Source organism: Hemiscyllium ocellatum, chromosome 12 (genome assembly GCF_020745735.1).
Source record: "Hemiscyllium ocellatum isolate sHemOce1 chromosome 12, sHemOce1.pat.X.cur, whole genome shotgun sequence".
Classification (NCBI taxonomy): Eukaryota; Metazoa; Chordata; class Chondrichthyes; order Orectolobiformes; family Hemiscylliidae; genus Hemiscyllium; species Hemiscyllium ocellatum.
Genome location: NC_083412.1, coordinates 77,290,884 through 77,316,781, shown reverse-complemented (window position 1 = coordinate 77,316,781; position 25,898 = coordinate 77,290,884). Strand labels below are relative to the sequence as shown.

Genomic DNA, 25,898 nt, shown 5'->3' with positions numbered 1-25,898 from the left:
GCATTGCTGCCTCACAGCACCAGGGACCCAGTTTCAATTCCAGCCTTAGACGACTGTGTGAGGAGTTTGCATATTCTCCCTGTGGCTGCATGCATTTTCCCTGGATGCTCTGGTTTCCTCCCACAGCTCAAAGATGTGCATGTTGTGTGGCTTGACCATGGGAAATGTAGGGATACAGGAATAAGGTAGGCGAGTGATCTGGGTGGAATGCTCTTTGGAGGATTGGTGTGGACTCAATTGGCCAAATGGTCTGCTTCTATACTATAGTGATTCTATGAAGTCACTCAGAATTAACCAGTTTCATCTAATTTTGGACATCTGTATTCAAATTGAATGTTATTTCCCTTCTCTTTTTCCCGCTTGCAACTTAACACTGGACATGTAGGCAACAGATTGAAGTTCTTTTGGGAACTTATTACACTGGTTCAGGCCCAGATTTATCTCATTGTGATCTGAATCAATGCATAAGGTTGTTTCTTTGGATCAGTGAACTATTTTTACTTCAGTCTAGACACCAAAAGAATCCACCCACAAGTTTGCTCTTGACAGTTTCAAAGGTCATTCTCACTGTTAGTGTGGAGGCATCAGCATCTCTGTAGCTAGACTTTACAACCTGTTTATTTATCCTGCAAGTACAGTGGAATTGTAATTACAGTAATAATTGTAATTATTCCTTACGAACTGTATCTACAAAATTATGTTATCTCAATGTAGTCAAAATGCCAAATAAAGAAGTATAAATCATTTGAATTTCTACAATGAAATATTTTGTAAGAAAATTTACATTGCAGTGTGTCAAATATTTATGCTTGATTTTCATTTTGATTCCTTAACTTCAGTTATTTTTTCAATACGGTTTAAATTAAACACCTTTGAAATATTCAAACCATATCTTAATTAAAGCATCCAGGGTGGATCATTTACAAATACATTAACAATTCTCTGACATACCTCTGTGAAATTTTCAAAAAAAGGGACTGCCAGTTCAGCTTCATATGGTGCCATTGGCTGCTGAATTATTCAAAAGGAGTCATAACTTTAGTTCTATCAGTGTTAGCGATGAATTTTGATTTGTTCCTATTGTTTCTCTTGCTTTCCTGAAAGCTGTGATTTGTGTTGGGTAGAGCCTTCAAATACAAGTACCAGTTGTCCTACTTCTGGGCCAAGTGACCACTGCTGATGTCTGATGTGAGAGATCCGTAACTGAATCCCGACAGAGGATTGAGGCACAGTGACACAAGCTCAATTCTGTTCTCATCCAGAATCTGCACACACAGCCACGCGTAGCAATTGCGGCCTGGCATCTTAGGGGATCCTCCCTTAACTAACCCAAACTGTCAAATTTCCAACTCCAGTTTTGGCTGAGCCCAGCCATTTCCTACAGATCACAGATTACACCTGAGGACCTTTTTGATCATCGTAGCCCGAATATGCAGACTATTCACCTACCGAGCCACCGCTGTAGATGAACAAAGTCTTCCATCTAAGTTAGGAATTTTCATTAAAGCTCGGAGACTCGTATAAATATTCCCTGTCATACAATTTTCATAGGTTTTGACGAAAAGTTTAGCATGCGTAAACAGGTGAAAAGCAGAATAATTGTTAAATATCATTTTGACAAAAACATTAATATCTAATAAAGTCTGATTCAGGCTGAAAGAAGGAAGTGTTACTTCTCAAGTTGAACCAGCACACACACCAAGCAGCGAGATCCACAGGCAGTGCACACATAAAAGAGAAAATGCATATGACTTACATTACGCGGATAAAACATTGTTAAATTTTGAGTCAGTCGTCATCATCGAATAATGCAAAAATGTAGGTAGAACAAATTGGTTAAGTCATCAGGCGGAAGAATAATTTTCTCCAATTGCATCTGCTTCTTGTTGCATGGTTATTTAATTACTGCTTCATAGCAACCTGCTGGCAGCTGGCTTATGGTTCTACTGTGAAATATATAGGGATGGTTCCAATTACGCTGTTTTCTGTCTTAATCCAGAAACCAGACTACTGTACTGAAGCTGCAGTGGCTCATAGCGGTTGCAAATGTGTTTTTTAAATGGTATATAGGTGGGAGCCAAAGAAGGCTATTTGTTTCTCCTTCTTTCCTATTTCCTGCCAATAGGTTGCTACAGGCAGTGGGGGTAATATTTCAGCAGTGAACTGTATGCGTATTCATGCTGCTGATCACCATTGTCTTGCTCCTTGGCAATCACCAGACTGGGACACAAGGGAAGAGCAGAATCAGCAGCATGAGCACAGAAACTGGAACAGATCCACATTGCAAAAATATGAAAAACTTCAAAATGGGTCAAGTTAAGAAAAACACTCCAAAGATCGAGGCAAGATTCTATAGCTCCCACTAGTGCTACAGAATGCAATAATTTTTAAATTTTAATGTTCTAGTTTAGGTATATCAACACATTTATATAGTCTTAAAATACAGGATATCATTTGGCCCATCGAGCATGCACATTATGTCCCTTGAAAAGAGTTCCACTTATTTTTCTTTCTCCACATAGAGTTGTAAGGTTTTCTGTCTTTGAAAGTGCAACTAATTTCCTTTAAAAATTTACCATTGACTCTCCTTCCTCCTTTCAGCCAGCACATTTTCACTGGTAACAACAACAGGGCAAGTGTCTTCTCCTCTCCATGCTGGATCGTGCGCCAAAATATCGTAAAATTGTGTCATCTAGTTATTAACACTCTGTTCTCACCCACCCCCCCATTCCACACCACGCCCTCCCACTGCTGACCCCCTGCCTGTGGGAACAGTTTCTCTCTCAGTATCTGAAAAGTTATAAAACATTTTGCTGCTCTCACCTTCCTCTGCAGAGGATGATTTCATGCCAATTTGTGATGCTTTGCCATAATCCTGTTTCATTTTCATAGTGAAAAATGTTGTTGGCCTACAACATCTTGTCAGCCTGCTCTCCTGTTATTAGGAGTGGGAACCCTGTAACTTGTGTTTTTGTTTTCAGTTCCTATTTTAGGAGTTAAAATGTGTCATGTTCTAGTATATTACAAACTTTTAAGTCAATACTTTTAAAATTTGGATATAAACAAAACTCTGGAGATGGCAGCAGCAAATCATATGATCTTTGGCATTTTGAGGTACAGACATACATGATATGGAAAAATGTAAGGTTATGGGCTTTGGCAGGAAGAACAGAGGGACTGAATATTATTTAAATGGAGAAAGACCCAATTAATAAGGACACTTATAGTCATCTAAAGAACTCCCACATCCCTTTTTCAAGCATTAGAACATAGAACATAGAACAGTACAGCACAGAACAGGTCCTTCAGCCCACGATGTTGTGCCAACCACTGATCCTCATGTATGCACCCTTAAATTTCTGTGACATATGCATGTCCAGGAGTCTCTTAAATGTCCCCAATGACCCTGCCTCCACAACTGCTGCTGGCAACACATTCCATGCTCTCACAACTCTCTGTGTGACATCCCCTCTATACTTTCCTCCAACCAGCTTAAAACTATGACCCCTCGTGTTAGTCATTTCTGCCCTGGGAAATAGTCTCTGGCTATCGACTCTATCTATGCCTCTCATTATCTTGTATACCTCAATTAGGTCCTCTCTTCTCCTCCTTTTCTCCAATGAAAAAAGTCCGAGCTCAGTCAACCTGTCCTCATAAGATAAGCCCTCCAGTCCAGGCAGCATCCTGGTAAACCTCCTCTGAACCCGCTCCAAAGCATCCACATCTCTCTTATAATAGGGCGACCAGAACTGGAAGCAGTATTCCAAGTGTGGTCTAACCAAAGTTTTATAGAGCTGCAACAAGATCGCATGACTCTTAAACTCAATACCCCTGTTAATGAAAACCAAAACACCATATGCTTTCTTAACAACCCTGTCCACTTGGGTGGCCATTTTAAGGGATCTATGTACCTGCACCCCAAGATCCCTCTGTTCCTCCACACTGCCAAGAATCCTATGCTTAATACTGTACTCAGCTTTCAAATTCGACCTTCCAAGATGCATCACCTCACATTTATCCAGGTTGAACTCTACCTGCCACCTCTCAGCCCATCTCTGCATCCTGTCAATGTCCCGCTGCAGCCTACAACAGCCCTCTATACTGTCAACGACACCTCCAACCTTTGTGTCATCTGCAAACTTGCCGACCCATCCTTCAATCCCCTCATCCAAGTCATTAATAAAAATTACAAACAATAGAGGCCCAAGGACAGAGCTCTGTGGAACACCACTCACCACAGACTTCCAGGCAGAATATTTTCTTCCTACTACCACTCGCTGTCTTCTGTTGGCCAGCCAATTCTGTCTCCAGACAGTTACGTTCCCCTGGATCCCATTCCTCCTGACCTTCTGAATGAGCCTACCATGGGGAACCTTATCAAATGTCTTGCTGAAGTCCATATACACCTCATCCACAGCTCGACCCTCATCCTCTAGTCACATCCTCAAAGAACTCGATAAGGTTTGTGAGGCATGACCTGCCCCTCACAAAGCCGTGTTGACTGCATTTAATCAAGCCATGCTCTTCCAGATGGTCATAAATCCTATCCCTCAGAATCCTTTCTAACACCTTGCAGATGACAGACGTGAGACTTACTGGTCTGTAATTGCTGGGGAGTTCCCTATTTCCTTTCTTGAAGAGAGGAATTACATTTGCCTCTCTCCAGTCCTCAGGTATGACTCCAGTGGAGAGCGAGGATAAAAAGATCTTCGCAAGTGGCGAAGCAATTGCATTTCTCATTTCCCAAAGCAGCCGAGGACAAATCTAGTCTGAGCCTGGTGACTTGTCAATCTTAATGTTTGACAAAATTTTCAGCACATCAGCTTTCTCTATCTCTATCCATTTCAGCATGCACACCAGCTCTTCAAAGGTTTCATTCACTACAAAGTTCGTTTCTTTCATAAAGACAGAAGCAAAAAACTCATTTAAGGCTTCCCCTACCTCCTCCACACACAAATTCCCTATGCTATCCCTGATCAGCCCTACTCTTTCTTTGACCATTCTCTTATTCCTCACATAAGTGTAAAATGCGTTTGTGTTCTCCCTAATGTCTGCCGAGCCTTTCTCGTGCCCCTCTGGCTCTCCTCAGACCATTTTTCAGCTCCTTCCTCGCCTGCCTGTAATCCTGTAGAGCTGAGCTTGACCCTAGCTTCCTCCACCTTATGTAAGCTACCTTTTTCCTTTTGATGAGAAGTTCCACCGCTCTCGTCATCCAAGGTTCCTTTATCTTACCACTCATTGCCGTCTCAGAGGGACATAGTTATTCATCACTTGCAACAACTGTTCCTTAAACAGTCTCCACTGTTTATATTTTATATATATTATATATTTTAAAAAACTACCTAATTCCAGCCAGCTTCATTCTGAACAAAAGTAAACATCAAAATTTAATGTGTGCAAGATAAACATAATGGATCCTCTGGACCTTGTGTTGTATTATGATGGTTTCCTCATTCAAATTTAAACTGAGTAAATCTCAAGGTGTCAGCATCAACACAGGGGACTGGGGGGACTCTTGATGAAGGTCTTATGTCCGAAACTTCGATTCTCCTGTTCCTTGGATGCTGCCTGACCTTCTTCAGCACCACACTCTCACCTCTGAGCTCCAGCATCTGCAGTCCTCACTTTTTCCTAATAATCCAGAACCTGTTTTGCTGACATGAGTTTGAATCCTTCTGTGGCAGATAGTGCAGTTTAAATGCAATAAAAATTCTGAAGTAGAAAGCAGTACTAAAGGTGGCCAGGCAAGCATTGTGGATTGTTGGAAAAAAGATATCAGGCTTTTTCCTCATCACTTATCTTCCTTTAGGGAAAGAAAGGTGCCATCCTTACCTGTCCAGTCTCCAGATCCTCAGCAGTGTTGTTGACTCTTAAGTCTTCTGGGCAATCAGTGATGGACATTCAATAAGATCATGGCTGATGTGATAATCCATAACTCCACTTTCCTGTCTTTTCGTCATAACCTTTGATTCACTTACTGATTAAAAACCTGCCTACCTCAGACTTGAACATATTCAGCATCCCAGCCTCAACAGCACTTTACGGTAATGAACTCCACAGCTTCATTATTCTCTGAGAAACAAAATTCCTCTTCATTTCCGTTTTTATTATGTGACTCCTTATTCTGGGATTATGCCCTTTGGTCCAAAGTTATCCTACAAGTGATGTCACCTCTCATTCTTCTAAATTCCACTGAAAATAGACCCAACCTGCTCAATCACTCCTCAAACGACAGTCCCTCTATACTTGGGATCAGCCTTATGAACTTTCTCTGAAGTGCCTCCAATACTAATATATCCTTTCTTTAATAAGGGGCCCAAACTTTTTGCACAATTCCAGCTATGGTTTGACTACTGTCTTTCATGTTTTAACAAAACTGCCCTTCCTATATGCTCTATTCCCTTTGAAATATAGACCAATATTCATTTAGCCTATTGCCTGTTGAGTTTTGTTGCTAATTTCTTTGTGATTCGTTAACAAGGATTCCTAAATCCTTTGTTCTGTTGCTTTCTGCAGTCTTTCTCCATTTAAATAATATTTAGTCCCTCTATTCTTCCTGCCAAAGCCCATAACCTCACATTGTTCCATTTCATATTCTATCCAGCAAGTTTTTGGCCACCCACCTAACATGTCTATATTTTCTCTGTAGATTCTTGTGTCACCCTCACCACTTACCTTCCAATTATTTTTGCGCCATCCACAAATGTGGCTATTGTACATTCACTTCTTTCATCCCAGTCATGAATATAAGTTGTAAATAATTTTGGTCCTGGTACTTATCAGTGTGGCTCTCCATTGGTTACAGATCATCACTCTGAAAATGCACCCTTATTCTAATCTTTGTCTTCAATTAGTTAGCCAGTACTCTATTCATGCCAATATACTATTTCAACACCATGGGCTCTTATCTTAATAAGTAGCTGATTGTATGGTACCTCATCAAATGTCTTCTGCAAATCCAAATATATTACATCTGCTACTTCCCCTTCATCTATCCTGCTTATTACTGCCTCAGAACATTCTAGTACATTTCTCAGGCATGATTTCCCCTTCATGAAGCCCTGCTGACTTTCCTTGATCATATTATGTACTGTAAATGCGCTGCTATTACATCCTTTATGATAAACTCATATCATTTTCCTAAGAGCAGACATCAACCTAATTGTCTATAGTTACCTGTTTTCTGTCAGCAGTTTTCTGATCCTGTAAGACTTTTCCAGAAGCTAAGGATCCCTGGAAGATTTCTACCTATGCATCCACTGCCTCTGTAGTTACTTCCTTTAACATCCTAGGATGCATCCCATAGTTAATCTGGCTGTGGTCTCATCTCCACTTTTCTACCATCTTGTCTGTACTGCACCACCTATAACCTTTGACTTCCTTTGTCTATGAGTCACCCTATGTTTGGGAAAAAAAGGACTTTGAATTTTAGAAGTCATATGATGAGGGAAACCATTTTGGTGCCATGCTTTAAAAATTAGCAAAAGTTACTTGTAGACAGTGGGAAGTCCATCGAATGCTATCAAACTAGTTGCAAGTCATTAAAGCAGCCAAGGTAATTCATAGCAAAACCTGGAAAATGGGAAGAGAATTCCCCAACTTGTTCCCACATTGAATTTATCAGAGGACCAACCTTCTAGTAGTTAAATTACAGGAACCACCACAGATTATTGAGAATGCTCCACCACTGAATTCCACTTCATCTTTAGCTTAACAACTTCTAACAGACCACAGGCAAGATGAATTGAATATAAAAATAGAGAGGTTATACTATATCCAGGGCATTAGTAAGACTACACCTGGAGTACTATGTACAATATTGGTCCATTCATTTCAAGAATGATGTAAATGTGTCAGAAACAGTTCAGAGAGGATTTATGAGACTGAGACCTGAATAGGCCCATTATCTTATGAGGAAATTTTGGACTGGCTAGGCTTTTATCTGCTGGAGTTCAAAGGAATAAAAGGCAACTTGTTTGAAACAGTTAACATCCTGCAGGGTCGTAACAGGATGGATACAGAATGTGTGTTTTCTTTCATTGGAAAATCTAGAACTAAGAGTCACTGTTTAAAACTATAGAGTAGCCCATTTAAGACAGAAATGAAGCAATCTTTTTAGATACAGAATGGTGAGTGCTTGAAACTCGCTTCCTCAAAACATTGTGGAAACAAAGTCTTTGAATATTTTCAAGACAGAGGTAGCTATATTTTTGATGATGAGGGGGTGAAGAGTTTATGAGGTGGACATTAATGCAGAGCAACAAGATCAGCCATGATGTTATTGAATGGTCAAGCAGGCTTAGGGGTTGAGTAGCCTACTCCTGCTCGTAATTCATACTTTCATTTATATATTTGTATGGTAGGCCAGCCACAACGGAAATTAAAATATCTATGATTTTTACTAATTGTTCACCTTTATATGTATCTAATCTTTGTGTGCACATTTGGAAGTGTTTGAGACGCATGAGTGAGACTATGCATTTTAAAACTAGGGGCAAGTGATACCTTTCTTAATTTTCTAATTCATAAAAATCATTGCTGCTGGTATTATTTAATTTGGACACGCATTCTGATGGTGAGAAAACACACACCTTTTGCTGAACAACATATTGTTTATGCACAGTAAAAAAAAGAACAGAAATTCTGTTTGTCACAAAACTACTTCAGTATCCTTAACTTCAAGCTATTTTCAGTTCTACATTTAACCTAATGATTACTGCAACTGTTAATTTAGTTGTTAATACTTTGAAACTAGAAGATTTCAGATTTACTAACCAAACTATGTTCTTTTAACACAGTACTTTATAAAGCCTCTGTTTTTCCCATGGTCAAGAGTATAATAATTAAGAAAAAGTAAAGCTGTAATTTATAATAGAGTTTACATTTGTAATAGAATTTGCAACTTATAGTACACAACATTAAAAATAAAAGCATGTAAAGGGTTGAACAATCCATTATTGTGGGCGGCACGGTGGCACAGTGGTTAGCACTGCTGCCTCATAGCGCCTGAAGACCCGGGTTCAATTCCCGACTCAGGCGACTGACTGTGTGGAGTTTGCACGTTCTCCCCGTGTCTGCGTGGGTTTCCTCCGGGTGCTCCGGTTTCCTCCCACAGTCACAAAGATGTGCGGGTCAGGTGAATTGGCCATGCTAAATTGCCCGTAGTGTTAGGTAAGGGGTAATGTAGGGGTATGGGTGGGTTTCGCTTCGGCGGGTCGGTGTGGACTTGTTGGGCCGAAGGGCCTGTTTCCACACTGTAAGTCTAATCTAATCTAATCTTATTGAGATATCAATATGTTTATGAACAGATTGTTAACTGTTTATCAACTACTTAAAAGTGCATATCACCATTTTGGAGATGGGTGGGGATTCAAAAATATGCTCAGGATATTGTAGCTTCATCAAATAATAGCAACAATATATTTATGGCATATTTTACAACACAGGTTCTGCTGGTGGGACATAATGATGTTCATGTGCAACAAGTTAAAAGTCATGATAACACCCTTTTAAATATAATTGACAATGGCAGTGAAATAAACGACAATGATTTTGTTCTGAATTCTTAGTTTTGTATTGTATCATACAACAGATATCCTGAAAAGAGATTAATACTCAATAACCAGAACAGGTTTGCTGTGATATGGTGTAAACAGTAACTTATGCTACCTTTACATGCACATTAGAGTAGAAGTAAAACATTCAACACCATGAGCCTTTTCCACCATTCAATTATTATAAATAATGGTTAATCTGAACATCAGCTCAATGAACTCATTTTTGTTCTGCATCCTTTGATATCCTGGTCATCAGAAACTCTTGATCTCAACAATGAAAACTTAGAATTGATGTAGCATCCATGGCTTTTCTAATAACTGAGCATGTATTTGATTAACTATATGCAAGTGGAGGGCATGGTTTAGAGCTGTTACTGGAGCACATACAAGAATACACTTATCAAACCTAGAGTAAGGGTTGAATTTGATGATATGCTGGTACTAAAGGGCTCTTGCGGCACAGTGTTAATGTTTCTACTTCTGGGCTAGGTTAGTCTTGGCTCAAGTCCCACCTGCTGCAAGGGTATAGCAAAACAGTTTGATTAAAATAACCGTGTTAGTGGTGAGAATGCCTAATTCTGGGAATAAATCTAAACTGAATGAAGATTAACTCTGGTTTAATTCTTCCCAGTGGGTTATCAGGATTTGAATGCTAGAATTTCCAAATTTCAATACAATTGTGTGATTAAAAAGGCTTGCTTAGTTTTGCATCTATATGGCCTGCTGCAAAATTTAAAACTTTACCCTCTGCTGAATTATCAGCAAATAAAATGACCCTTTTTTTACCTGTTGCATAAGACTATAGACATAGCTGAAGAAGTAGGCCATTTGTCCCTTCAGGTCTGCACCGCCATTCAACAAAGTCATGTCTCGTGAGATATTCCTCAACACCACTTTCCTATCTTAAACTCTTGAATCCCATACCGATTAAAAGTCTATCTATCTCAGTCTTGAATATACATAATGACCCAACCTTAACAGCCCATAGAGTTATATAGTCTTTTCAATGTTGAAATTGTACCTAACTCCACCACTTCTGTGGTAAAGAATTCCATAGACTCACTACACTTTTAAAGGAACAAATCAAACAATGGTTAGCAGAAAGTTGTGGGTTCACATTCAATTTTAAAGATTTGGACATGCAGCACATTTTGAGGTGTAGTCTTTTGCCTTTTGCTTTAAAGGTCCACAGAATGTGAGTGTTGCTGGTTGGGCTGATGTTAATTACCGTCGTTGGTTGCCTTTGAGCAGATAATGGTGAGCTACCTCCTTGCACTACCACAGTCCATGTGCTGTTTCTTTTTTGAAACTTTCTGGTGATTGTTAATGACTTGTTAGGCCATTTCAGAATCATTGCTGTGGGTCTGGAGTCACATGTAGGCTGGATCAGGTCAGGACAGCAGTTTCCATCTCTAAAAGGCATGAGTGAACCAAATATTTCAGCAATTGACAATAGTTTCATGGCCAGCGCTAGATTTACAATGGAAGACTTTTTATTGAATTCAAGTTTCACTATCTGCCATGGTTGGATTCAGGCTCATTTCTCGGAGTATATTCTGAGGGTTTTGGATTGCTAACCATTTGATATTAACAGTACGTTGCCACTTCCCTTGAGAAAATGAGATGCTAAATTAAAACTCTTTCTCTTCACAGGTAAATGTAAAAGATCCTATGGCATCATTTTGAAGCAAAGCAATTCTCCTGGGTGTTCTGGACAATATTTATCCCACAGCCACTACCACTAAAAACAATTCTATTTGGTCTTTACCTCATTGCTTTTGGAGAGACTGTTGTATAGGTAATTTGACTGCTGTGTCTTCTGCAAAATAGCAATGGCTACACCCTGAAAGTATTATATTGGCTATAAGAGCACATTGAGACATTCTAAGTTTGTAAAAGGTACTGAAAATAATGTTATTCTTTCTTTCCCTTTTACCCCACTGAGTCATTGAAACATTTTGATTAAGTCATCTGTCAATCTTTTATAGGCTCAAGTCAAGTTTTGCACATGTTCTGATAAGTTGACACCTTTAAAATCTAGTATAATTTTGCTGGGTCTGCATTGTATCCCCTTTGGCCAATATATCCTCAATTACAGTGCCAAGAACTAAATGTGATATTCCAGATGGTGTCTGATCTAAGCTCTTTAAAACTGTGGTATGACTTCTTTCTCGACAAAGACCTTTGATTCAACTGAAATATGTTTTAGATGTGTTATCCCCCTCAGCACTCTAAAGCCAACTGTTTCCATTTCTGCCACATTGTCTGTCTGTAACTTGACTGCATCTAGTGGCTAGTGAAACCTCAACATTTGCCTTTATTATTTCTATTGGCTTCTCTCGTACTCATCTCCTGATTAACATGAACGTGTTAAACTATATTTGGGGTAATAGTCATCTTGATGGTATTTATCCTCCATAAACTCGAGCCTCTCCAAATTCTTTTGAATTTATCCATTCCAATATTAGGTCCATCCACCAGATGGGGGATGCTCTACAAATATCTCCCATCAATGATGGCAGAGACCAGTAAAACAGTGCTAAAGAAAGCGCTTAGGCCAAGAGAATTATCCATCTTGATGTCCTCCTGAGATCCTGAAACATTATCTCTCCTGCTCCTCGGATGCTGCCTGAGCTGCTGTGCTTTTTCAATTCTAATTTCCAGCATCTGCAGTCCTCACTTTCACGGAGTCGATTTGGAGGCCAGTCATTTCAGTTCTAAGATATTGCTGCAGGAATTCCTCCGTGTGATGATCTAGGCTCACTATATTCAAATGATTAATCAATGACCTTTCTTCCATCATAAGGTCAGAACGAGGGATGTTTACGGATGTTTACACTATGTTCAGCACCATTTGCAACACCTCAGATACTGAAGAACATGCCAATATGCAGCATGACCCAAACAACACTCAGGCTTGGGTTGAGATTAAGTGGTGCACCCATAACATTTGCTTCACTCAGTTGTCAGGCAAAGATGATCTCCAACAAGACAAAATCTACCCATGCCTACTCAGCATTCATTGAATCTCCCACTATCAAAACCTGGGGGTTACTATTGACTACAAACTGACTTGACCAGCCATATTCATACTGTGACAGCAAGAGCAGACTGAGAATTCTGAGGGAGAATAGTGTAACACCACTATGAAAGTACCTCCAACCATGGACTGCTGCAGTTAAAGTGTCTGGCTTGCCACAACTTTCTCAAGGCCAATTAAGGATGGGCAATAAATGCTGGAATGGTCAACGACACCGTGATCCTATCACTGAAAATTAAAAGCCATCTTCATCAAGAGTTAACCATTGACTCTGATGAAGATTCTCAGGAAAAGTTCTACTTTGACCTTGATGAAGTCCTCGATATCATCACAACAGATGGAAAAATCTATGGTCTGGGAGTCTTTTTAGTCAGTTTTGGCTGTGACTCTGGTACTGGAGCAGAACCATTGGAAAAACAGGTTTGGAAATATCACACCAATTAGCATCTTTCTGTTGATAAAGTTTGTTCAGTATTGCCTTATTATAACGAACACATCCTTCACCAGAAGGATGGATTCAAAGACACATGGATGCATACTAGGTCAAAACATTGCCACCACCCTTCAATTATGTGATTGTCAAAGTTAAAGATATATGTCTGCCTTACAATAACTGTTAACTGTTGGACAAAACATGGACTTGTTTAATTAGTGATGAACATTCCCTTAGCACCAAACTATTTTAATGCTCTTTAATACAGGTAAATACCCTTCGGGATTGTTTAAGAAGACATGAATGCATGCAAAGACTATATTAACTAATCAGAACCGTCAAGCACACTACATGACATCTGGCAAGAGAGATGTCGAGTTAGCTGTCAAGGTGGTGAACAAAGGGAGGTGTCAAGCTGTAAAGGTTCTTTCCACAGTATTAGTGCTTAATGGTGGATTTCCTAACCTTTTATTATCATAGTGAGGTGCCTGTCAGTTCACGGTTTAGCTGACAGATCCAAGTGGTTGCAAATGTTTTGAAGTGGGACCATGAATTCAAATAAGAAAGTAGTGATTTTGTTTATCAATGCGAATGTATTATCATTGAATAATGAATTCATGAATAGACAGTCAAGAACTTTATTCAATCTCAGCCTGAGATCTGCTCCCAGTGGAAACTGGGTAAGCGGGCATAGTAGTTGTGAAGGCAAAATATGGTGATGAGAGGCATGGGTTGATACTAAGCTGTAATAAGGGCTGAATTGGGCTTTTGGGAGGGTTACATGAATGGTGGGGGAGCGTATTTTCGCCATAGAGATAAATGAAGGGTGTAAGGGGCTTCATGAGGTTAGTGGAAGGGCATGAGTTAGCATGGGTTAACACGGATCAGGCATGAAGAACGTTGTGGAGGTGTGAGGGCTGGAGAGCTTCTCCTCGTTAATAGTTTTGGTAAGTTTTGAACTGAAGCAGAAGTTTGCCTCCACACTGTCAGCCTCTGCTTTCACTGTGGGGTGAGGGGTGTACCAGACACTCACTCCTCCCACCATTCCTCTCCCAGGAATGAAAGTCTAACCTTCCGAAACACTTTCTCTCAAAGTGAATCTGTGGAGCTGGGAATTGTTCTGAATCTGCAGTCCTGCTCTGGGAACAAAATCCGAAGCTAACATTCCAATCCGACTCACATTGTACCACTCCCATGTCAGTGGTCTGAAGTCAGGACTTTTTGATTCAGAGAGAATCCTGCAGTTTCATTTACTGAGAGTCCACTGCCTTTAAATGCCTCAATCCTCTAAGTTCTGGAAAGATCAGTTACACAAAACATCTTGTGTATGTGTTCTATTCTTGCACCATCCTGTTTATCCTAATCCCTGTCTTTGCCAACTTACTTTGGCTTCCAGTTCTTGAGGCTCTTCAATTTAAAATTAATATTCTAGTCCCATCACAGCTTTTCCATTCCCTATCTCTGTAACTTCCCCAAATATTAAAATTTCTCTGAATTACACTGGGTCAAAAACTCTAGTATCCTATTTTTTAAAGTAAAACCTGCATTTTGAATTTAACTATGAAGTAGGATTAATGCTTTCATGATCTGTTCAAGCCCCAAATGCGCAACTTGTGTTAGTTCAGTGAATACTGAACTTTATGGTTTGTTTTCTTTCAATTAAAGGCATGTTGTTTGTTGAATACATTTCATCACCATGGTAATCATTTGCCACAGAACTGCTTTCATTTGCTTTTCCAAGTAGGAATCCAACTTTTAATGTGTTACCATGTAGCTCCTGCGCTAAAAAAGTTCAACACATGATCACTCATGATATTGCCTGCGGCCTGTTTGGAATCTGAAATATTGCTGTGATATTTTTATGTAGTTTGACTTCAAATCAGGGAGTGCAGTCCTGCACAAGGCAAGCAAATGTGGCCTGAGAGGGCGCTGGGAAATGGAGGATAGGGGATTTGACTGTGGAATCTAGGAAATAGGTCTGGGGAAAATAGTACAGCAGAATTTAGAGGTTGCCAAAAGCCAGGAGTGAGAACTGGGGAAGGGATAAAAAGGAGAGATTGAAACAAAGAATTGCAGGCACAGAAAGAGGCCTTGAAAGAATTAGGAACTTACCCATTCAAGCTAACATATTTCAGCTTCCAGTGTATTCCAGTGTTTCTAAAGATATAAAAGCAGCTGGAATGTTGTGCACAGTTCTGAGCACTGCCCATTAGCAAGAGCATGAAAAAAACAGAGAGTGAAGTAAAGATATATGGGAATGATTCTATTGATGTGGAACTTCAGTTTTGAAGGTAGATTGGAGAATTTGGTGTTATTTTTCCGAGACAAGCGAATGTTGAGAGTGAATTTGATCGGCAAACTTGAAAACCGTGAGCAATCTTGACAGAGTAGATAGTGAGAAACTGTTTTCACTCATGAACGAATCAAGAATGAGAGAGCACAGATTTCAAAGAATTCACAAAAGTATCAAAATGGAGATGGCTATAAAACATTTTCATGCAGCAAATGATTAATGTCTGGGATACACTGTAGGTAGGTTCAACTGAAGAATTCAAAGCAGAATTGCAGACTGTTAATATAAAAAGGAAGAATGTGTAGGGTGTTAGTGAGAAGGTAGGAAAATGACACTAGGTGAACTGTTCATTTAGACAATAGGTACAATAGGCTGAATGACCTCTTTCTCTGCTGTAATGATTCTGTGATTCTGCGATTTAAAGCAAACCTTTCATTGAGCATGCCAAAATTTGCTTTTAAGCCTTGGCCATTTCAGTGGAAAGCTATTGAGAACAAAAACCTTAGGGGAACCATTTTTAGACATAATTGGATTTTAAAAAGTATATAAGTCATGAGAACAAGTTGAAGCATGAACTTTCAACACATGCTGAGTTAACTTTGAAAACAATGATGTTAAATGAACTGTTGTCCTGGAACTATAGCAGCAAACATAATATGTGAGCTAACGCATGTAGACAGCTGGAAGAAAATGTGCAATCACCCGCTTCTCCTGCCACACTGTCAGACATTTATTCATTATCTTACAGCTGTGATTAATGAATTCTCTAAAAATATGGTTCTGCCTAACTTTTATGGACCTGTCTGAAACCAAAGGACACACAAAAATGGCACAGGTCAAAATATCGAACATGGAAATTTTGAGAAATTGAAATGACGTGATAGCATTTTGTTAAACAACTAATACAATGGACATTTTAAGCATAGAGTATAGAGTCATACAGCATGGAAACAGATCCTTTAGTCGAACCAGTCCATGCTGATCATAACCCCAAACTAGACTAGTCCCACCTGCTTGTGCTTTGCCAGTATGCCTCTAATTTTTCTTATTCATGTGCATATGTAAATGTCTTCTAAATATTGTAACTGTATCTGCATCCATCACTTCCTCTGGAAATTCATTCCACACATGAACTACTTCTTTAAAAAAAATTGCCCCTTACATCTTTAAATCTCTCCCCTCACCATAAAAATATGCCTCCTAGTCTTGAAACCCCCCCCACCTTAGGGAAAAGATACTTGCCATTCACCTTATCTATATCCCTCATAATTTTATAAACCTCTATAAGGTTAGCTCTCATACTTCTACACTCCAGTGAAAAAAAGTCCTAGCCTCTCCTTATTAAGTCAAACTCTCCATTCCTGGCAACATCTTGGTAAATCTCTTCTGAATTCTGTCCAGCTTAATTTTATCCTTCATATAACAGGGAGACCAACTACTTAGAGTCCTGTACAACCTCAACATAATGCAGATTGCATGTGTTGAAGGCAAGGGTGAAAGGAGACAAGGAAAGAGGTTTGAAATATCAATATGGAATGGAGGGCTCAGGGAATTTATTTGCATTCCTGATGAATTTGGGATAGGGAATAGTTTTGGAAGACAAGAGCAGAACAGGATACTACTTTAGGTCATCCAACCAGATCTGGCAATGAATGCTGAAACCAGTTGATTACCAACTTTCAAGTCCAAGGCTTGGACTTAAAGATGAGGGCCATATATTCATGAGGCAACTCCATCCTAAAATCAGCATCTCAAAGGGTCTGTGAACTGCTTGCAAAACAAGCTTATTCCTCAAGTAAGTAATAGACACAACTACCCGAGGTGCAGACCCACACAGTAAAATTGTAGCAAGACCTGTTTACCTTTATGCTGTATCCCTCTTTCAATGAAAGGTAATATTGTGTTTGCTTTCTTAATTACTTATTTTATCTGCATGAATTTTTTTTTGTGATTCAGATCCAAGGACACCCAGATTCTCCTGTATCTGTTGCTTTTCTGTATCTTGTCAAATGGACGTCTTATGTTTCCACATTAAATACCAGTTGACAAATCATTCCCCATTCACTTAATCTATCTATATCCTTTTATAGTATTTACTGTATCCATTGCTCCTGATGTGGTCTCCTCTACATTGGGGAGACTGGATGCCTACTCTCAGAGTGCTTCAGAGAATATCTCCGGGACACCTGCACCAATCAACCCCACCACCCCGTGGTCGAACATTTCAACTTGCCCCCCAACTCTGCCAAGGACACGTAGGTCCTGGGCCTTCTCCATCGCCACTCCCTTACCACCCAATGCCTGGAGGAAGAACGCCTCACCTTCTGCCTCGGAATCCTTCAACCCCATGGCTCAATGTGGTCTTCACCAGTTTCCTCATTTGCCCTCCCCCAACATCAATGTGGACTGCACCAGTTTCTTTATTTCCCTTCCCTCCACCTTACCCCAGTTCCAACCTTCCAGCTCAGCACCGTCCTCATGACCTGTCCCACTGTCAATCTTCCTTCCCACCTATCTGTTCCACCCTACTCTCCAACCTATCACCTTTACCCCACCTCTTTCCACCTATTGCACTTTCAGTTACCTTCTCCCCAGCCCCACCCCCCTTCCATTTATCTCTCCACCCCTGAGGTTCCCAGCCTCATTCCTGATGAAGGGTTTTTCCTGCTCTGCAGATACTGCCTGACCTGCTGTGTTTTTCCAGCACTATTGTAATCTTGACTCTAATCTCCAGCATCTGCAGTACCAACTTTCACCTGTGTCTACAATACAGTTAATCCTTGTACCAAAGTCATTAATACAGATTAGAAATAGTTGAAGCCCCAGCACTGCTTTTGCAGCACTTCATTAGTGCAGTGATCCGTTTATCTTGACTGTATCCTGTTATTTAGTGAATTTTCTATCCCATGCTAATAGATTTCACCTGATAGAGTTTACATCTTCTGCAGTAACCTAGTATGATTCTTAAATGAATGTCGTTTGGAAATCCAAATACACTCCATCCATTGGCTCAATTTACATCACTACATCTTCATAAGATTTCTAATTAAAACGTCAATGACAATTTCATTTTCACAATACTATGCTGTCTCTGTCTTGTTTTATTATGATTTTCTAAATTTTCTAGCACTTTCCAATAATGAATGGAAGACTGACTAACTGGCCTTGTGTTTCCTGTCTTCTGTCACCCTTTTCTCATGAATAGTGGTTTTACATTGTGGCTTGCCAATCTACTGAAATTTTAATAAAAACTATCTCACAGCCTGTTCCTTTCCTCCTATTCTTCCATAATTCAAGACCCAGCCATGGCTTCTTTGTAATCATATCTCAGTCGTGGTCATGACACTTATTTGTGCTATCAATATAACATTTTGTTATAAATGTGGATGCAATTAGTTAGAGATTTTGTATTTTTACCATATTTTTCCAACTTTACTTATATGGCCCTCTCACCGTATCTCTGTGTTTGCAAGCTTTCACCTTACTGTCACACTGATGTCACAATGATAATCGCTCACGCTTTCCTCAGTACTGGTGCCAGTTCCCAATGAACCAAAACCTATTTCTTCACCACCAATCTTTGAGCGTTATGTCTCATCACTGATCTCATTTATCCTATGCCAAGGTGGCACAGTGGTTAGCACTGCAGCCTCACAGCACCAGAGACTTAGGTTCAATTCCCGCCTCAGGCAACTGTCTGTGTGGAGTTTGCACTTTCTCTCTGTGTCTGTGTGGGTTTCCTTTGGGTACTCTGGTTTCCCCCCACAGTCCAAAAATGTACAGGTTAGGTGAATTGGCCATGCCAAAATTGCCCATAGCGTTAGGTGTAGGGGAATGGGTCTGGGGGGTTGCACTTCGGAGGGTCGGTGTGGACTTGCTGGGTCGAAGGGACTGTTTCCACACTGTAATCTAAAAAAAAAAATTTGTTTGTGACTCAGATGATAATCCAGTGATTATCTTTTGTGATTCTGCATTTTATGAGTGGTCACTAGCTGCTCATACTCCCTCAGTAGATTTTTTTTTCTTAGCCCTGCTTACATCAGTGGTACCCACATGGACCAATTTTTAAAATAATTCTGACTGTTTTAAAAAAGTCGGGGCTCAGTAGACTCCACTTATTCATATGTGAAAGCCGAGGGCTGCAGATGCTGGAGATTAGAGTCGAGAGTGTGGTGCTGGAAAAGCACAGCAGGTCAGGCAGCCTCCAAGGAGCAGAAAAACCCAGAAGTGGGTACAATTGAGGACACTTTACAGAGGCTCATCCCCAAGAAAAGAAAGATTATCCAGGGAGGGATTAGACAGCCATGGCTGACAAAGGAAGTCAGGAAATGTATTAAAGAAAAAGAGAGATCCTATAAAGTGGCCAAGAGCAGTGGGAAATCAGAAGATTGGGAAGGCTACAAAAACAAACAGAGGATAACTAAGAGAGAAATAAGGAAGGAGAGGATCAAATATGAAGGTAGGCCAGCCAGTAATATTAGAAATGATAGTAAAAGTTTCTTTCAATACATAAGAAACAAACGACAGGCAAAAGTAGACATTGGGCCACTTCAAACTGATGCTGGAAGCCTAGTGATGGGAGATAAGGAAATAGCAGGAGAACTTAACAAGTACTTTGCGTCAGTCTTCACAGTGGAAGACATGAGTAATATCCCAACAATTAAAGGGAGTCAGGGGGCTGAGTTGAGTATGGTTGCTATTACAAGAGAGAAAGTGCTAGAAAAGCTAAAAGTTCTTAAAATTGATAAATCTCCTGGCCCCGATGGGATACATTCAAGAGTTCTGAGAGAGGTGGATGAGAAAATAGTGGAGGCATTGGTTGAGATCTTTCAAAAGTCACTGGAGTCAGGGAAAGTCCCGGATGATTGGAAGATCGCTGTTGTAACCCCCTTGTTCAAGAAAGGATCAAGACAAGAGATGGAAAATTATAGGCCAATTAGCCTAACCTCGGTTGATGGTAAAATTCCATGATCCATCATTAAGGATGAGGTTTCTAAATTCTTGGAAGAGCAGAGTCTGATTAGAACAAGTCAACAAGGATTTAGTAAGGGGAGGTCGTGTCTGACAAACCTGTTGGGAATTCTTTGAAGAGGTGACAAAGTAGGTTAGACCAGGGAAACCCAGTGGATATGGTCTATCTAGACTTCCAAAAGGCCTTCGATAAGGTGCCACAAGGGAGGCTGCTGAGCAAGGTGAGGGCCCCTGGTGTTCAAGGTGAGCTACTGGTATGGATTGAGGATTGGCTGTCTGACAGAAGGCAGAGAGTTGGGATAAAAGGTTCTTTTTTGGAATGGCAGCCGGTGACAAGCGGTGTCCCGCAGGGTTCAGTGTTGGGGCCGCAGCTGTTCACATTATATATTAATGATCTGGATGCAGGGACTGGGGGCATTCTAGTGAAGTTTGCCGATGATACAAAGTTAGGTGGACAGGCAGGTTGTACTGAGGAAGTGGGGAGGCTGCAGAAGGATCTAGACAGTTTGGGAGCGTGGTCCAGGAAATGGTTGATGGAATTCAACGTGAGCAAATGCGAGGTCTTGCACTTTGGCAAAAAGAATAAAAGCATAGACTACTTTCTAAACGGTGAGAAAATTCATAAAGCCAAAGTACAAAGGGATCTGGGAGTGCTAGTCGAGGATTCTCTAAAGGTAAGCATGCAGGTTGAGTCCGTGATTAAGAAAGCGAATGCAATGTTGTCATTTATCTCAAGAGGGTTGAAATATAAAAGCACCGTTGTGCTACTGAAACTTTATAAAGCTCTGGTTAGGCCACATTTGGAGTACTGTGTCCAGTTTTGGTCTCCACACCTCAGGAAGGACATACTGGCACTGGAGCGTGTCCAGCGGAGATTCACATGAGGAACGGCTGAGGATCCTGGGATTGTATTCATTGGAGTTTAGAAGATTAAGGGGAGATTTAATAGAAACTTACAAGATAATACATGGCTTGGAAAGGGTGGACGCTAGGAAATTGTTTCCGTTAGGCGAGGAGACTAGGATCCGTGGACACAGCCTTAGAATTAGAGGGGGGTCAATTCAGAACAGAAATGCTGAGACATTTCTTCAGCCAGAGACTGGTGGGCCTGTGGAATTCATTGCTGCAGAGTGCAGTGGAGGCCGGGACGCTAAATGTCTTCAAGGCAGATATTGATAAATTCTTGATGTCACAAGTAATTAAGGGCTATGGGGAGAATGCTGGTAAGTGGAGTTGAAATGCCCTTCGGCCATGATTGAATGGCAGAGTGGACTCGATGGGCCGAATGGCCTTACTTCCACTCCTATGTCTTATTGTCTTATGGTCTTAAAATCAATGTTTCAGGCAAAAGGCCACCCTGATGAAGGACTTTTGCCTGAAATGTCGATTTTCCTACTCCTACTCCTCGGATGCTGCTGTGCTTTTCCAGCACCACACTCTTGTCTCCATTTATTGCTATGCTTCATTGGTTAGCACAAAATTTACTCAGTAATTTTAAGGGATAATAGCAGATGTAGAGAGTGTATTTCGCAATAAATGAAATGGAGTCAATTAGCTAGCCCCACCATTTTGTCCAGAGATTGAATAGTTACATTTGTCATTGAGAAGGAACTGTCAAAGGAAACCCAAGAGTGAGGACAGGAAGAGGAGCAAATTCTACAGATATTGGATTGAGCTCAGATTTAGGCCATTTCTGGGTGAGTTCGGCTGCAACACAGCCCTGGTATTGCTAGCAGAAAGCAGCAGTACTCCGCTGTGCAATCAGTGAATTCTCAAGCTTTAGAAAATGAGCCTGTCACAACAATAAATAATGGGGAAGTTCTCAACAAGTTCAACAGAACTGAACATTTTTCAAGTGAGATCTTATACTAGACTGGAGGTGTAGTACATCAAATGGGAAGCCTATGTGGGGTTCAGACTATCAGGAATGATATTATACCACCTCACTTCACTAAGCTTACCAAGAGATTTGTATCCATTACTGCTTTCCTGCTTTCATACCAATACTTTTAAAAGTGCTTCACACGATGCATAAGCATCAGTACAATGGCAGTGGAAGTGTACAAGTAGAAAGTCTTCACCCCAAAAAAAGTGAGAATGCAAGATTATGAAATGAATGTGATGTGTTGAAGAAAATAAGGTCTCAGTAAACAAACAATAACCCCACAATTGACAAAGGCAGCAAAGGTAGAATCCATTGTAGTTGAGGTAATAAGAGTCAACTGTAATCATTTTATGCCACTTGGTAAGCAAAATATCTCATCTTGTGTAATAAATTATTCTATGTATAGTACTGTATGTCTGGTTTAAGTTTGCAAAATTAGCAGCATGTATTCATGGGAAGAATGCAAAGACTGGCCAATGGCAAGTTGTAGTGACGAATTATTGATCCCAGCATTACGAAAGCAACCAAATGGATGGTCTAACAAACAAAATTGAATGTGGTGAGCATTACTGAACTCAGTTGGTTCTTCATACAACCCAGGAAATAATTAATTAGATAAATCTGGAGATATCAACCTTCAATTCAATTTGGATTCCCTGATTTGGTACAATCTAGGCTGATGTTTCAACAACTAAAATTTCTTTAACATTCAGCCCAGGAGAAAATAACTACTGTCCTGTTATGAGGTTGTAACCCTTTTACAGACAAGTTGTTCTTTATCATCCCTATTTTCAACAGGACCAAATCGAGATGTCTATAATAGGTGGAAAGGCTCCCTGTAGACCATTTTCCAAGTAAGTTTCATTACTGGTGCTACTTGATTTACCGTTAATCAGAGTTAATAACCAAGTTGATGCAATGCTGAATCAGCCAGCTTCACAGTGAGTTGGCTTTAAGCTGGACATTTCCTGGTTCTCATGGTTGGATTTCCTCCTAGTTGGTACTGTTACACACCTATCTATTAGAGGTTATGGTCAAAGAGGGAGAATTCCTTCAAAGATTTTAAACTTGATTTCAATATGCACCAAGCACACATTTTTCAAAAAGGGAATCTTGTCCCCAGAAAAGTTATTACTCACTCTATCACATAGAGTCATAGAGTCATAGAGATATATAGCATGGAAACAGACCCTTCGGTCCAACCCATCCATGTCGATCAGTTTTCCCAACCCAATCTAGTCCCACCTACCAGCACTCGGCCCATATCCCTCCAAACCCTTCCTATTCATATACCCATCCAATTACCTCTTAAATGTTGCAGTTGTACCAACCTCCACTACTTCCTCTGGCAGCTCATTCCATACATGTACCGTTCTCTGTGTGAAAACGTTGTCCTGTAGGTCACTTTTATATCTTTCCCTTCTCACCCTCTCGTTCTGGACTCCCTGACCCCAGGGAAAAGACTTTGCCTGTTTACCCTATCCATGCCCCTCATAATTTTGTAAGCCTCTATAAGGTCGCCCCTCAGCCTTCGATACTTCAGGGAAAACAGCCCCAGCCTGTTCAGCCTTTCCCTATAGCTCAAATCCTTCAACCACATGATCCAATGCAATTTCAGGTTCCGTGCATATAAAACAAAAGGAAAGATAAAATAGCAAGAACATTTTGTTATTTCACCTTGAAAACAAAATTTACTTCGCAGACTAAATTACTGCAATGGTAATTCTTTTTCTGAAATTCAATCTCTGCCATATATTAAAATGGGTAACAACCAAATTTCTCAACTAGGTCACTGTCAAACAGTTCAGAACTTAGGCAGTATTACTAGTATTGGTGCAGTATCTTTGTGTATGCTTACAACAGATTTATAAAGATTAATTTAAAATAGCATTCTGTGTAGTGCAGTGTTATACAGTATCTAAGAACATTTTGAATCCTGTGGAGTCATGTCATTGAAATAGTATTCCAAGCCTCTTGCTTTTTAAAAATTTCTCATTGCATGTGGGTGTTGCTGGCTCGCCCAGTATTTATTGCCTGTCCCTAATTGTCCTTGAGAAGATGATGGTGAGCTCTCTCTTGAACCACTGCAGCCCATGTGCTGTAGGTTGACTCAAAATAGTGTTAATGAGGGAATTTCAGGATTTTGATCCAGCGAAAGTAAAAATGGTGATATTTTTCTGAGCCCAGGATAGTAAATAGCTTGGAAAGAAACTTGTAGGTGGTGGTGTTCCCATACATCTGCTACCCTTGTCCTTCCAGATGGTAGCAACCATGGGTTTGCTTCACTAATGGCCTTCTCTAATCAGGCCCCTATGTAATTCCAGACCTACAGCAATGTTGTTGACTTTTATTGTCTCTTTATGATCTCTTTTATTGTCTCTGGGCAATAAATATTGGCTAGGTGATTTAATTAAAAAACAGTGAAGTAATGTTATACAGTAATCTGACCAACTGTGCACATCAAATCTTTGATCCTGATGAGGAGAGTGTGGATGCGAATGAGAATTCTCACTGAAAAAAAAGGAAACAATTTTTTATCAAAATGAAACAGCTGTGTCCTCAGAATATGGGGGCTCTTTGGGAGTGTTTGAGAGCTCCTCAGGAGGTTTTAAACAAGTTTGGCATGGGAGTGGGAACTGGAGCTATGGATCAGAGGATGGAGTAGTTAGTATACAGCCAGATACAGCATGCAGAGAGTCAATGAGGAGGGATAGATAGTTGATAAGGCAAAGTTGTAGTCAGTGTGATGTGTTGAAATTTGTCTATTTTAATGCAAGAAGTATCAGGAAAAAGGGTGATGAACTTAGAGCATGTATCAGAATTTGGAACTATGATGTTGTGGCCATTACGGAGACTTGGATATCACAGGGGCAGGAATGGTTGTTGGATGTTCCAGGGCTTAAATGTTTCAAAAGGAATAGCGGGGGGGGGGGGGTTAACAGAGGTGGAGGAGTGGCATTGCGAATCAGGGACAGTATCACTGCTGCAGAAAGGAAGGTCGTCGAGGAGGGTTTGTCTACAGAGTCAGAATGGGTGTAAATCAGAAACAGGAAAGGGCAATCTCTTTATTGGGAGTTTTCTACTGATACCCAATAGCAACTAAGACACAGAGGAGCAGATTGGGAAGCAGGCTTTGGAAAGGTGCAGAAGTAACAGGATTGTTGATATGGGTGATTTTAACTTCCCTAATATTGATTGGAACCTCCTTAGTTCAAATCATTTGGATGGAGCAGTCTTTGTCACGTGTGTCCAGGAAGGCTTCCTGACTCAACATGTACATAGGCCGACTAGAGGGGAGGCCATATTGGATTTAGTGCTTCGCAATGAACCAGGCCAGGTGTCAGATCTCTCGCTGGGAGAGCACTTGGTGATACCATCACAACTCCCTGACCTTTACTATAGTCATGGAGAGGGTTTAGAGCAGACGGTATGGGAAAGTATTTAATTGGGGGAGGGAGAATTGCAATGCTTTGGATAGGAACTGGGACGCCTATGCGGGGAACAAATATTCTCAGGAAAATACATGACAGAAATGTCGAGGCTGTTTAGAGAGCACTTGCTGATAGTGCTGAACAGATATGTCCCACTGAGGAAAGGAAGGAATGGTAGGGTGAAGAAACCTTGGGTGACAAGAGAGGTGGAACATCTAGTCAAGAGGAAGAAGGAAGCTTACTTAAGATTGACGAGGCAAGAATCAGCAAGGGTTACAAGGAAGCCAG

The 25,898-nt window shown here is 40.4% G+C and overlaps 1 protein-coding gene across 3 annotated transcripts in view; it reads right to left on the bottom strand.

Annotated features, from left to right (window-relative positions):
- The window catches only part of LOC132820843 (uncharacterized protein C21orf62-like), a 62,831-nt gene that overhangs the window by 14,682 nt on the left and 22,251 nt on the right, over positions 1–25,898 (bottom strand). Inside the window, exon 1 of one of the 3 annotated variants that reach the window (XM_060833188.1) lies at positions 1,757–2,190. The exons of the other annotated variants lie outside the window; for them this stretch is intronic. The gene's annotated coding sequence lies outside the window, so the exon portion shown is untranslated. Of the gene's footprint in view, positions 1–1,756; positions 2,191–25,898 lie in introns of those variants that run through there. 3 annotated transcript variants of the gene reach the window in all.